The 15,707-nt window shown below is 40.0% G+C and overlaps 1 long non-coding RNA gene across 1 annotated transcript; it reads left to right on the top strand.

The window, feature by feature from the left end:
* The first annotated feature begins 10 nt into the window (after window positions 1-10).
* LOC116410423 lies at window positions 11-3,069 on the top strand. The gene is made up of 3 exons (XR_004222388.1): window positions 11-196; window positions 1,827-1,925; window positions 2,475-3,069. It is a non-coding gene; the product is annotated as an uncharacterized LOC116410423 (long non-coding RNA).
* The last annotated feature ends 12,638 nt before the right edge of the window (window positions 3,070-15,707 follow it).

Below are 15,707 nucleotides of genomic sequence, written 5' to 3'. Positions count from 1 at the left end.
GCGGGCTTAGCAAGCAAGAGTCTTAGCAAGCATTGTCTTTAAATCCACAACAACTCTCGGAGTGCAAGACTAAAATGTTTTGTGCTTTGTTGCAGGAATTGATCTTCTCTGGAATGAAAGAAGCCAGGAAACCAGATGCTGGGGAGCAGGGAGTGGAGCCCAGGAGATACTGACAGGATTTGAACTTGGTGGTGAGGTAGGTGACTGGCCAAAACACAGCCACAGCACAGCCCTGGTAAGATTATGAGCTAAAATTGTGTTTTTAAGGCCACAGGGGTAAGGGAAGGTCCAGTAGTTAATTCAGTCCCCTCACAGACTTTAGCTTCCCTTAACTCCACTTTGCAGCTTCCATCAGATTTCCTAAAAATGTCATTGTGGCATACCACCATATGACTTCAGTCAATTGGCACTACGGCACCCAATAGGGCACTGGACCATCAAAGGGGTAAGACATGGGAGCTGATCACACTCTAATTATAGCCACTCAACCTCCTGAGATATGGGGCGCAAGAGAACACCACCAGCCCACAGCTGCAGTGGGCACTGGCTAACTAGTGAGGTAACAGACCCCTTGACTGTAGGGGGACCAGGAAGGGGTCCAGTTAGCACCAGTGGAGGGGTGTTTATGGCTGTTGGTCCTATCCTTAAGTTTATGTAAGGGGAGAGAGGGGCACCTAAAAATTGAATTTTGCTGGGGGGCTTGGGGCCAGGATGTTACACCTCTGGCTGTGAGTTAGGAAGAACTCTCAGTGAAAAAGACTCCCAGAGAGACAGGACCTCTATGACCTGTGGGCTACATTGGACAATGGTAGACACAGTACTAGCAGAGGGCAGAGATCAGTACTCTAACTATTGTGAATGCAGGAATACAATCCTCCATATCTTACCATGTGGCAGGACAAGTCCATATTCAATTTGGGCAACAGGGATATGCCTCACAGATGGAAACCCAGTTTCCCATAAAAGTAGATGTCACAAAGGGTCTTATGGCCATGCATGTGACAATGAAATCCAACATGGTCTACATAATTAAACTGAAATGTAACTGCAGATGCCTGCAAAGCATTACTAGAAATTTCTTGGTGCTGTCCTAGGCACGCTTCTACACCGCTACCTGAATGATGCACCTCTATACATTTCTGCCTATGCACTGGACCTGGCGTGCACAAGAAAATAGTAGTAACCAGCACAATACTTATGTCTGTTGCCTTGACATTTACAGCCAGGAATAAATAAGGAGAAAGACATTAATGATGAGGCAGAGTACTCAGGAGACAGTCCATTATCTTGCATAGCCTAATGCTGTGGCAAGGACTGTGTCAGTAAAGGAAGGAATCTACGGAACCAGACAAAGTTAACAAGTCTGTGGTTGCAGTAAAAGAAGAGGAGGGGCAGATTGTTAAAGGAACAGTAACACCAAAAAATTAAAGAGCTTTAAAGTAATAAAAATATAATGCACTGTTGCCCTGCACTGGTAAAACGGGTGTGTTTGCTACAGTAACACTACTATAATTTATATAATAAGCTGCTGTGTAGCCACGGGGGCAGCCATTCAAGCTGGAAAAAAGGAGAAAAGGCACAGGTTACATAGCAGATAACAGATAAGCTCTGTAGAATACAATAGTGTTTTATATGCCCACCTGCTATGTGCCTGTGCCTTTTCTCCTTTGAATGGCTGCCTCCATGGCTACACAGCAGCTTATTTATATAAATTATAGCAGACTTTCTGAAGTAAACACACAACTTTTACCAGTGCAGGGCAGCAGCACATTATATTTTAGTTACTTTTATACACTTTCATTTTTTGGTGTTACTGTTCCTTTAAGTGACATCTGAGGAGTAGGCCCAGCAAAGTGAGCGATGCTGCAGCATGAACATAAGAGGATCACACAGAAGTCATGGAAACCTGAGATCCAAAGGATCATGTAAGTAATTAAATTTGCATAGTAAGCACACTATTGTGCTTTCTGCGGCTGCTGATGGTTCTTCTAGTGATTCAGATGGTGAGCGTGGGGACAAGACAAATAAGCTAGTAAAAAGGTGTAGTGCTAGGCATCCCAGTGCAAGCAAACAAATGAAATCATTCATAGTGCCTGATAAAATATAGACATGGCCATCTCCAGCTGAACAATGAGATAGTAGAAGAGATTGTAGGCCCCTCTGTCAGGTCCCTACTGTTGTATATGCCAAAAAAAGAAACACACACATTCAGACTTATTTGGTATTTATCAAATGTGAGGGCAGGTGAGAATTTACTAGAACAGGAAGTGAAGGGATCTTCTCTCCAATCATCCTTCTAATTGCTTCCTTGGAACTTAAATTACATGTAGATTTCAAGGCAAATATTACAGTGATAAATACCATGCTATGGCTTGCACAATTTCTTCTATGTTGAAAAATGTAGCATAATAATTTACTAGAGCGAGAAAGTTTAATCTGGAATAGGCTCACTGACTTACTTTCTTTTTTTGTAGGACATTATGGAAAGAATTCTTGTACAACCTTCTCAAGTCCATAATTGAGATGTGCACAGAGCTTGGAATGCCTAATCAATTCATTTTAATGGCAAAAGAGATTGATTGCAGATCTGTTCTGCCTTCCTGAAGATAATTTTGAAAAAGTTAGCAAAAGGGTAATATAAGTCGTAGGCAACATGAATCTTAGGCTGAGTGAAGTATATGCTCTGAACCTCTCCTGGGGCAATTCCAGTGGGTAGGATTTTCAGCGGGGGTTAATGCAAGAGGTTAAGAAGCAGCACCATGGTGTCACCATTAAACAAAGACGTTAAAAAAGCTGTGAGGGTTTGGGATTAAATCTTACAACATAACAATTAGGTTGAAAGAAGTTATAGGGCTCATATATGTCCGCAGATAAAGTGGGCAATTTGCGCTTTTTCCCACAGTCATTTCACCTAAAGGTACTTGGATCAAAAAATGTGCTCTTGGCACTCTTGTAAAGTTATAGGAAACTGAAAATCAGCCACATTAAACAGGCATACATAGAATGTTAGGGCTCTGGCACACAGGGAGATTAGTCGCCCGCGACAAATCTCCCTGTTCGCGGGCGACTAATCTCCCTGAAATGCCATCCCACCGGCGAAGATGTAAATCGCGGGTGGGATGGCATATGCGGTGGTGTGATTTCAGTGAAATCGTGGATGTTTCCTCTCAAGGCATTTCGGGGAGATTAGTCGCCCGCGAACAGGGAGATTTGTCGCGGGCGACTAATCTCCCCGTGTGCCAGAGCCCTTAGTCTTAACAATTGTAATTCATCTCTTTTCACTGGAAGACCCTCCCAAAAGTTTTCATCATGCAGCACTTCTTTATTTACAAGTTTATCAGAGACCAATAGAGAGACGCTTTGTCACTCAGCTGGGATTCTCCAGGGGTTGAATGGATGTGCACTGGTTGGGTAAAGGTGGCCATACATACGATGATTTCAGCTGGCGATATTGGTTCTCTAGACCTCTAGATCTGCTTGTGTATGGGCACCACCAACAGGCTTCCCCGACTGACATATGACCTGAAATTGGCCGGATCTCGATTGGACAGGTTTAATTTTTCCGTCATATCGGGGACCGCATCGGCTTGTTGATGCGGTCCTCGAACCAACAGCACCTATGCCCACTGGTTTAATTTGATCGTTTGGCCCGAATTAGCAGAGATTGCAAGTGGACCTGGCTTAGGCACCTTGGGCGACTGAGTGTGGATGGGGGCTCAATGTAGCCAGTTGGTGGAGGAATGCATTTGGAGGGTTGGCATCATTTGGTTAAAAAATAAGCAAAATAAAGTGACTTTCCTTTTTTCTTGCAATAAAACATTAGTTTTTTGGGTTTTTTTGATTGATTGATTATTAGAATTTTGTTGTAGGCTTCCTTCTCCTTTATTGTTTCACACAGACAAATGTTAGGCATCTGTCACTTATTGTATCTGATCTTATGATGGTTTTTTTCTTTTCTTTCTTTTTCCACCAATATAAAGCTTAGTGTTCCATCCATCAATATTTCCTCTAATATTTATTGGCTGTTTTCGTAAAAATGTTCTTTTGTGCACACTTCTCTTTGTGCAGCAAAGTTTGTTGTGTGTGCCAAAGGTATTGTTTTTGTGCACGGTTACACGTACACAGCTTAGAGGGATCATTACCACCCGTGCTCTCCAGATTCATCCACCACTTCTCACCCCACTCCTACTCTTACCTCTGCATCTTTTTCTTTCTTCGAGCCAGGTGCAATACACTTGAGATTGTTTTGAACTATAAGACCCTTGGTGCTGGCTGTGTTTTATATTATATATATATATATATATATATTTTTTTTTTAAGGTAATAATAATGTAATGTAATGCAATATATAATTCTATGGGGCTGATTTACTTACCCACGAACGGGTCGAATGGAGTCCGATTGCGTTTTTTTCGTAATGATCGGTACTTTGCGATTTTTTCGTATGTTTTGCAATTTTTTCGGATTCTGTACGAATTTTTCGGATCCAATACGATTTTTGCGTAAAAACGCGAGTTTTCCTATCCATTACGAAAGTTGCGTAAAAAGTTGCGCATTTTGCGTAGCGTTAAAACTTACGCGAAAAGTTACACAACTTTCGTAATGGATACGAAAAACTCGCGTTTTTACGCAAAAATCGTATTGGATCCGAAAAATTCGTACAGAATCCAAAAAAATCGCAAAACATACGAAAAAGTCGCAAAATATTCGTTTTCAAGTCGGAACTTTTCCAATTCGGGTCGGATTCGTGGGTTAGTAAATCAGCCCCTATGATTTTATATATCCAGCTCCAAAGATAAAACATATTTAACAATTTGGTTCATAACTTTTTTTGAAAGCTGATATCCCATGAACACTGTGGTAGATATTTTGAAAATATTTTTTTTTACTGTTACGAAATTACAGTTTATGGTTCAAGTGCTATGAAATATAAAGAGAGTGCATAATACACCCACACATACCTCTGCCTTATTTCTGTTGAATAAGTATTTTTCTTTGCCAACATATCTCTTGCTTCTTTAACAGTAATTGATCTGGGAGTGTTGTAATGCCAGCAGTAGCTGCAAGAGGAATGTTGACCTGCAGGTTCTGTTAGTTGTCAGTAACAAAACTAGAATAACCAGCTCTGCTTGTAGTTCTGGAAGAAGGCCATAAGTGCATGAATGGAAGGATGGCACTAGCCACCAGGAAAATGAATGCACATAAGCAGACAGTAAGAATTGCACTTCCTAACACCCTGTTGGCTCTGGCACTTAAATGACATGCCACATGCTTCCTACTCCTTTATTAATTACCATTCTAAAAGAGCAAGTTTTGCACCTATGAGGGCACAAAATGCAAAAACCATTGGCTTCACAGATTACCATCATACAATCCGGTAATTTTTCTCCTTGTTGTGACTGTATTGTATACTAATTATCTACCTCACAAGGACTTAAAATGGAGCAGCTTTAGGCTAATGTCCCACAGCAGGGATAAATCTCTGCTACCGCGGGCAACAAATCTCCTGAAAAGCCGGTGGAAAGGCCTACACATTGCTTCGGCTTCCCAAAGCCACGCAAAGTTGCCTGCAGGAGGAAAGTTTTTGCAACTTGTAACATGACCTTCTAAGAGCAAATGTTGCTAGAATCCATCACTTCACTAAGGATCAAGTTGAGGAAGGGATTGCATTACTCTGTAAGCCTAAGGGGTTGGGGGACTTGCCCACTGAGCTCACAGACTCCTTTCAGTCTGTCTAATCAAGTATGTCTGTGTAAAACAAATTTGAAAGTTCAGATAGTAAGTATGCAACTTTTTTTTACATATGCCCACCTGAATAAGTTTTCAAAAAGGGGGATACTATAGATCTCCTCTACTGCAGGCAACTAATCTGCTTATTTTTACCCATTGGTAATAATCACCGATGGGGAAACATATGCAGCGCAGTTGCATTCTGAAGTGGCCCAAAGTTTCTTTGAGAGACAACTTTGGCCTGCTTTGCAAAGCTGAAGCAATGCATATGTTTCCCCACCAGTGATTTTAATTATTGCCGGTGGGGAAACATAAGCAGGAGATTAGTTGCCTGTGGTATAATAAATAAATAAAGTGCTGTCTTGTATAAAAAAGGACATTGACTCAAGGGATGAAAACATAATTTTACTCCTTTATAGGTCCCTGGTAAGGCCTTGAGTATGCAGTGCAGTTTTGGGCCCCAGTCCTTAAGGAGGATATTAGTGAGCTGGAGAGAGTGCAGAGACGTGCAACTAAACTGGTAAAGGGGACGGAAGATTTAAACTATGAGGTTAGACTGTCGGGTCGGGGTTGTTTTCTCTGAAAAAAAGGCACTTGTGAGGGGACATGATTACTCTGTACATTAGAGGGGATTATAGGCAAATAGAGGATGTTTTTTCCCATAAAAACGATCAACGCACCAGAGGTCACCCCTATAGATTAGAGGAATGTGGTAATGGCAGATTCTGTTTATGCCTTTAAGAGGGGCCTGGATGAGTTCTTGAACAAGCCGAATATCCAAGGCTATTGTGATACTAATATCCACAGTTAGAATGAATGTTTGTATATATATTTTATGTATGTGAGTGTATAGATAAATATAGATTTGTGTGTGCTGGGTTTACTTGGAAGGGTTGAACTTGATGGACTCTGGTCTTTTTTTTAACCCTATGTAATTATGAAGTCGCTCAAAGTTTCCTCCTGCAGGCAAGTTCACGCAACCTCAGAAAACAATGGATGTGAAGGGCTTTCCACCGCCGACTTCTGTTTTTGCTGGTGGAAAGCCTTTTTGGAGTGGTTACTCGCCTGTGATAGCAGCGATCTATTGCGGGTGACTAACTTGCTCAGTGGTTCTTAAGGGCAATGACACACTAGGCAATTAGTCTTAAAAAAAAATTATTTACCATAATCAATGTGTGTTTCCACAATGGGGCTTAAGCAGTGAACACCTAGGGGGAGATTTACTAATCCACGAACGGACCGAAAGCGGGCGAATGCGTTTTTATCGTAATGATCGGTATTTTTGCGACTTTTTCGTCGCCGTCTTGAATTTGTTGTATATTTTCCGCAACTTTTTCCTTGCCATCGCGAAAAAGTCGTATTGTTGCGTCGAGTACGAAAGTTTCGGATTCATTCAAGCTTCGGTATCGTGACTTTCCTTGGGCCAGGTTGGAGCTGCACAGTGCCATATATTCCAATGGCAGGCTTCCAAAATCATGCAAAGTCGGAAAGGTTTTTCCGCCATTCACGATCGTTCAATACGAAAAAGTCATGACGGCGACGAAATAGTCCCACAACATACGAAAAAATTGCGACGCCGACGAAAAAGTCGCAAAATTTTAGTTTCCAATCCGATTTTTTCCCTTTCGGGATTCGGATTCGTGGATTAGTAAATCTCCCCCCTAGTGTGTCTCTGTGTAATATAATTTGTTCCAGTTAGTAGCCAACTACATTACTCCCAGGTGCTCATATTGGGAGGTGCATTAGAGGTGATATCCTTGCTGACTTTACAGGAAGGATCCTGGGAGTTGTCCACAACTACCTGTGTACTTTTGTAAATGAGTCTTATCTTTTAAAATATTTTTTTAGGTCCTGGAGGAACAGGAATTTTATGATTTTATGAATTATACTTTTCAGTGTCTACTGGTCACTTTGAGTTAGCCTAGTTTTTCATCCACTATTCTTCCCAAGAAGAAGTAAAAGCATGCACAAAGCACAAATGGCTGCGCTTGAACCTCACATCGGAAATAAAATCCAGTGCAAGGTGCAGTGATGGTGGGCGCAGGCCCAATATCTCCTTACCGCAGGCAAGCAGTAAAGACAGGGCTTTGTTGCGCCTGTAGCCTTTTTCCTAACTTGCACGTCTTTATGTTGCACAATTTAGGAGAGGCGTTGTGGGTGGTAGGGGGGATATCTACTTGCCTCCAACCCGCACTGCTGATTGCAAAAAATCTGATGTGCCCTGAAAGGTGCACAGACACACGTGGCAATTAATTTTTGTAGTAAGGTAGCTTTTGCCTTTTGAACACTGCCTTCCCATATGTAAATAATTCCTTTGGAGAATACCATTTTAATGCTTAACAAGTGTAGAATTATTATTATTTCATAGTCATAATACATATACATAATTTGTCTTAATGTAATAAGCCACAAAACATTTCAGTGAATTATTATTATTATGTAGTGCCACTATTATTATTATGTTGTGCCACTAATACAAGATGTTTATGTTATTTTCCCTCCTTCAGTTCTCCAGTTAATGAGTAAGCTCATTAGATCACCCCTTCTTTTCCATGAACACAAAGAGTGGCGTAACTAGGTGGGATCTGTATCCCACAATCCCCATTTTTGTTGCTGCCACTTATATCTAGCACTGGTGCGGGGGAAGTGGGGTTAGTGCTTGGGGGACCCATGCCACTGGACACAAAAAGTCATTATTGCAGGAAAGCAAAAAAACTTTAGTATCTTGCAGATGATCTGCCAAGCTATTATAGAGGTAAGAACATTCTAGGCATTCCAGTCTTAGCTATAAAGTAAAATGCTAATATACATTAGTAGCGAGACCACATTAAATTAATTTACAAAGTCTAAAACACAGCGCAGTTATGCTGCATTTCGCAAGTAGAGCACATTTTAAATTAAACTTAACTTTGTATCAAGAACATTCTAAGGGACTCTGCAGTTGGTCTTCATTTTTTGTGTGTGTTTTTAGATGTTCAATAACTTTCAAGTCTGAAATGTCAGTTGCTATGTGTGGGCTCACAAACCCTAGATAGCAGGCATTTGCTTGTACAACAGAATTGTTTAGAAAATCACAACCACCCCCCCATCCCCTCAAAAAAAACTGTTCTTTTTTTGTTGTCAGCATCACAGACTTCAGTAGCTAGACAATGTTTTAATTTACTTTATAGGGGGTGGCAGCATGGATAAGCAAATGAAGCAAATGTTTTTTTAAAAATGAATACAGGTTGCAAAGCTTCTTACTGACAGATTGACCTTTCCTTGCATAAAGGATATTTGTGTTGCAACATGGTACAAACCGTAGGCTAAATTGTCAGTAAACACTAAACAAATAGAACAAAGTGCAGGAATTAAGTAATAATTTGCCCTTCTTGTACTGTATATGAGAACATGGTGGCTGGGGGTATGGGAAGGAAACACAACTGCAGAATTATTGTAGAACTGCCACAAATTAATTTGGTGGAAGGGGCTGTGGGACAAAAAAGAAAATAAGGGAGCACTCCGGAAATCCAAAAGACATGCCATTTGAAAAGTTAAAAAGAAAAAATCTTTATTATACACTCATCTCATAAAGCCTGACGTGTTACATGTCCATCTGACACTTAATCATGAGCTGTGGGGTGGAAAGGGGCTGTGGGGCCTAACTACCTGGTTTGGGGGCACTGAGAGCAACATCCAAGGGGTTAATGAGCAACATGAACCACTGGTTGGGGATCACTGGTTTAGACCAATCTACATCCAATACAGAAAATAAGGCCAATGATCATGTAGTGAAACTAGATATCCATGTGTCCTCCGCACCCTATGTCCATACAGAAAAGAAAAGAAAGAAAAGAGAAGGAGAAAGAGAAGAGAAGAGGAGCAAAAGAAAGAGAAGTATATGAATGTAAGAATGACTAAACAGTAGAGAAACAAATGTAGAGTTTTTGGAAAGACAAATGGATTTAAAAGAGAAAGTATAAGGATGAGAAAAACAATACAGGTGGGAAGCCTACAAAGAGCTGGAAAAGGGAGGGGGTAAGAGAAGCAAAGGGTAAAACACAAAGAAAACAGAACAAAGACAGAGACACATTTCAGTGCTACATTGAACTTTTAAATTACATTACTGTTCTATAACAGTTAAGTGTTCTCAAATGGCATTGCTACTGGGCTTTAGCAATGCAGATATGTCTACCTTTGTTCGAATGTTAGAATTACTTAATGTCATTCCATACCAGCTGTTGAAGACTATCACTAAAGCTGCTGATTTTGCGTGTCTGATAGTTTGTCAGCACAACACTTTTAAGCTGTAGACCAGAATCCACTCAAAATGGTTTGAAGGTGCACAGTGGTGAGAGCCCATACTATTAATGTTTTGGATACACATTTATTTCTGGCTCTTTCATCTTTGCTTGTACTCCAGCAGCAGAGCTGAAATGCTTAGTTTTTTTTCTTTGTAATTGTCAATATCAGTCTTGCTACAGTTAATCCAGAGCCAATTTAAGATACAGCAGCACAACTATTTTGCCCATTTATTAAGCTGGAGAATTTGTTCTTGGTTAAACACACTGGGGCCTTGCTGAGGGGATAAGTTATTTATTTTCATTCATTTCATATTAATTGGGTCATTTACTATTAAAAGAGTTTGACACCCAAAACTGTTTTTGGCAAGTGAAAAAAATGTAAATCTCAGCAACTTTTTAATATACATTAATATGAAATATAAATATAAATTTCCATTAAAGGCAATATCTCTCTGGCTGTTTACATTCTGCACTCCTGGCTCTGACACTGAAATTTTGAAGGTAGCTGATTAAAAAAGGAGAACTGACTCCGCTTATACAGTTTTAAGAGAAAGAGATAAACAAACACTGATTTCAATTGCTTACCCAGTGAAGCTTGCAGTCTGCCAGAGAATATGGCAGGCAGCACACATCAGAACCTGAAACAGGCCAAGGGCCAGAGGTTTGTATCCAAGTCAAGTAAGGTGGCAATCAATAGAATCTTTATAACATCAAATGTAAGGATGTGGGTACAAGCCACACTGTAGACCAGTGATCCCCAGCCAGTGGTCCGTGAGCAGAATGTTGCTCACCAACCCCTTAGATGTTGCTCTCAGCGCCCCCAAACCAGGTAGTTATTTTTGAATTCCTGACTTGGTGGCAAGTTTTGGTTGAATAAAAACAAGATTTACTACCAAATAAAGCCTCCTGTAAGCTGATAGTGTGCATAGAGGTTACCTAATAGCCAATCTTAGCCCTTATTTGGCTCCTCCATGAACTTTTATGGTGCTTGTGTTGCTCTCCAAGTCATTTTACATTTAACTGTGGCTCACGAGTAAGAAAGGCTGGGCTGTAGACCCTGTGTTTGCCACAATGAATAGCCATAGAAACCTAATGCTATAAACACAAAGGGTTTGAACTGAAGTTACATGATCCTCATAAGGAGCTTTATGCAACCAAACAAACTTGTTTAAGCTTTTTATTTTCCTTAAATACGTGGGAGGCAAAATGGTCACAGAACAGGAAATGCTATCTAAGAATGGAGCTATATGGCAAGGCAGCTGATTGCATTTCACAAATTTCTAATCAGACAATTTAAGACTATTTAAAGAATAGTTTTTAATGTTAAAAACTACATTGCCTGTGGATATTAAGAAACTACAGAAACCCCACAGATGAGAAGCCTAAATGTAACATTGTTTTAAGACTATAAGAGCAATGTATGCATCGCTGAGAGGAAAGCAAGAAAATGAAAACTGCATCAAAGAATTACAGAAGAGTGGGAGGAGGGTTTTTAAAAGAGAATAAGAGCCCTTGTCCTGAAGCCTGAAAGTGGGAAGTTCAAGGGCAGTTGGTTGAATCGCTACAACTATCAATATTGTAAGATTTACCATATAATATTAATAATAACATTATTAACCCCTCTTACTACGGTCATGGTTCTTTTGAGAAGCAGACAAATAATCCACACCAATAAGTGTATATTAAAATGACTATATTGAATAATAAATCAGTTGATTGTTACAATTAAGTGATTCTTTAAACTAAAACAATATATTTACATTATTTACAGTTTACAACTTAATTATACAGTCTACATTGTTACCTCCAGTGTAAAAGAATAAAGTTCAGCTTGACTTTCCATCACGGCTGTCCTCTCTCTCCTCCAGGCCTTACATGCTGCCCCCAGTCACTTCAGATGCTCTCCCCAGTGCTGCCCAGTCCACATTTATACACATTTTCAGCCACTGCCCCCACATACTAACTGGGGCTGACACCTTGCCCAGTGCTCAAAGACTGTTGGGTTAGTTTTGCTGCATACATTAGTTTTTATGGCTCCTGTAGCCAACACACTGCACAACTGCCATTTACATAAAAATCTTTAATATGTAGATTTGACTTTATGTGTGACTTGGACAATTGGTTTTTTGTAATCGGTGCAACTCTCCCATACACAGTGTATAATGCATAAATATGTATAAGGCCACAAACACACACACACACATATATATATAAGTGCTGTCTTGTATAAAAAAGGGCATTGACTCAAGGGATGAGAACATAATTGTGCCCCTTTATAGGTCCCTGGTAAGGCCTCACCTTGAGTATGCAGTGCAGTTTTGGGCCCCAGTCCTTAAGAAGGATATTAATGAGCTGGAGAGAGTGCAGAGACGTGCAACTAAACTGGTTAAGGGGATGGAAGATTTAAACTATGAGGTGAGACTGTCGAGGTTGGGGTTGTTTTCTCTGGAAAAGAGGCGCTTGCGAGGGGACATGATTACTCTGTACAAGTACATTAGAGGGGATTATAGGCAGATAGGGGATGTTCTTTTTTCCCATAAAAACAATCAACGTACCAGAGGTCACCCCTTTAGATTAGAGGAAAGGAGCTTCCATTTGAAGCAGCGTAGGTGGTTTTTCACGGTGAGGGCAGTGAGGTTATGGAATGCCCTTCCTAGTGATGTGGTAATGGCAGATTCTGTTAATGCCTTTAAGAGGGGCCTGGATGAGTTCTTGATCAATCAGAATATCCAAGGCTATTGTGATACTAATATCTACAGTTAGTACTAGTGGTTGTATTTATAGTTTATGTATGTGAGTGTATAGATTGGTTAGTGTGGGTTAGGTGTGCTGGGTTTACTTGGATGGGTTGAACTTGATGGACACTGGTCTTTTTTCAACCCTATGTAACTATGTAACTATGTAACTATATATATATATATATATATATATATATATGTAGGGACCCATAGGGTTAAGCTCCCTATGGCTTTACTTCCCTACTTTTCCTTATCTGTACTGTTATAGGGCAGACCCCTCTATACTCAGGTTACAGTTTCTAAAGCTATCCCTTACAGGTTTAGCTCATTTAACCACTCCCCTTGGCAGACTATATAGTGTCTTGCACAAGGAAGTGTTTTCCTCTTTGGCTGCTGATCTGCTACCTGAAGCAGAGCTCCATCGAGCCTGGGTACAGATCCGGCCCAGTAAGCCACTATCCATCCAAATTAAGTCGGGGACAGGGCCCCGTGAATGAGGAAAAGACAGTATAGCAGCATATTTTATAGCACCCTCTAGAAGTGGTGAGTTCAGACAGAATTATATAGAAAGAGCAGCCATTTGCTCCATCCAGGATAATAGCAAAGGAGTAGTCTTCCTAACAGGCATTACTGGCCTTAGATTAGGGACACAGAAGTGCTAGGGAAATAGGTTAGCAAATATGCCTTGCCCTAACCTCCAAAAGAGCATGGGACTATGCCGGTGAGCTTTCCTACCTATCACTCTGTTGTTGTTCTACCTGCCCAAACCTCTTGATGAGAAGGGATACACAGGGGAGCATCATATTTCTGCTATTAATCCGAATTACATCAATTGTATAACTGCATACTGCATAACATCTATTAAGTGAGTATTGAAATACCCTGATTACCTTTGTCTTGGACAAATAAAGTATTATCCAGTTCATTCATAAGAATCCTCTGGCGTCCATTTCTATCTATTGCACCACACTACTTCAGCTAGTTGTAGTTCAACAACCCCTCAGCTCCATTATATACCTCCCACGTAGCGGAGGCCCACTCCTGTGCATTAAGGTCGCATGTAACACATGCTCTACAGCACGCTACTAGCCTGGCTTGGCCATTTTATAGCCAAATAGGTGTTACATATATATATATATATAACAAAATAATTGCACCCAATTTGAGCAATTTCTTTCAATATGCCCTGTCTAAGTTTACCACCTTTTCTGGAGAAAAAAAATGTTTTCCTATAATTTTATGTTTTTTTCCTATTAATTACATTGGCATCAAGCATCATTTATACTTGCCAGGCCAGGTAAAATACTGGCCAGGTGGTAACCCTAGTCCTGGCACTGATCTTTTGCATAATAACTACCAGCATCCAGCATCCAGCCATAACAATGCTAGCTATGTAACTGATTAATCACAACAGTATATATTTAGGAAAGGAAATCACATTTTATATTTCACTGATAGGTCCTGACATAGTATACAAATAACAGCAATTGATTCAGTGAAAATAAAACCACATTTTAATGGCTCAAAAATTCATTCAAAACATAATGCAAAACAAATTCAGATATATACTATACCAAACAGTGACAAGGTGCATCCTAGTGCCTCTCCTAACGCGTTTCGCACAGAGTGCTTCATCAGAGGAGGTGATGAAGCACTCTGATGAAGCACTCTGTGCGAAACGCGTTAGGAGAGGCACTAGGATGCACCTTGTCACTGTTTGGTATAGTATATATCTGAATTTGTTTTGCATTATGTTTTGAATGAATTTTTGAGCCATTAAAATGTGGTTTTATTTTCACTGAATCAATTGCTGTTATTTGTATACTATGTAACTGATTGCTAACTGTCACAGGACAGTCAGGGCACATATTGCTGCAATAGCATTTACCTCTTAGCAGTGTAGAGGTATTTGAATTAGTGACAGAAGAAAGGATTATTGTCTAATACTCCTACAGGTCTCATACAGGGAAGGCATATTTTGCACAAGGCCCACTATTGCACCAGACTTACGTCACTTCATGCCATCCATGCTGTCACTGTAACTTGCAAATAATTTACCAAACAGAAGCAAGTGTTGTATCTGTATGCCCTATTCATAGATCAGGTGTCAGCTGTAGAGCATGCAGTTTTTGCATGAATGCAATTTTCAGCGTTACCTTGCACTTTGCATGAAATGCCTGAATTGTAATACTTTGAGTCCACCTAGTTTTAATGTTTCCCACATCAGGCTTATAAAATTTAATTTGACTATATGACTATACAGGCTAAACTACCACCACAATTACGGATTACATCTGTCCTTTGCCTCTGCATTCCTGGACGTATGTAATTCACAAACCTTAATAGAAAATGTTTTTCTTATTAGCTAGTTTCCATCTAGTAAGAATGAGAGTCAAAGGGAGTACTGCCACCTTGTGGATTTCATATGTATATATCCAAAACTTTGTGTGTAGAAAAATACACACACAGAAGACAACCATAATAATAAATAACAAGCATATTAATAAATATGGAGAAATATACAGAGATTAAGTTCCCATATGCTAAAAGGCACAGGAGAAAGGAGGTCCCTGTTTCACTGAGCTTACATTTAAGCAGTCCACAAAGGCTATAGACAAGCTCTACATTGCGGGACTCATTGCTTTATTCTGTGATAATCTGTGTCCCATAGTAACTGCACACAACTAACATTCCTACTAGCCTAATTTCAAGTTTGTACCAATAGTTGACAAGGCAGATAAACTTATTAGGGTCAGTTTGTTTAAGTTATTTATAAATGTTTTTGCAGCACTTGTTTATCCATTTCTTTTCTTAATCTTGAAACAAAGTAGAAGAAATCAGTTCTCCTACATGGCTTTTAATCAGCTGCTTCAGCAGCATTGTCTCAGGAGTCAGAGCCATGAGTGCAGAGAAAATAAACAGCCTGGCACTGCTTTTAATTGCAATTACATTTACA

This window comes from Xenopus tropicalis, chromosome 4, assembly GCF_000004195.4.
Source record: "Xenopus tropicalis strain Nigerian chromosome 4, UCB_Xtro_10.0, whole genome shotgun sequence".
In the NCBI taxonomy this organism is placed as follows: Eukaryota; Metazoa; Chordata; class Amphibia; order Anura; family Pipidae; genus Xenopus; species Xenopus tropicalis.
The sequence above is the reverse complement of the archived record's forward strand: the minus strand, read 5'-3'. Positions and strand labels throughout refer to the sequence as shown.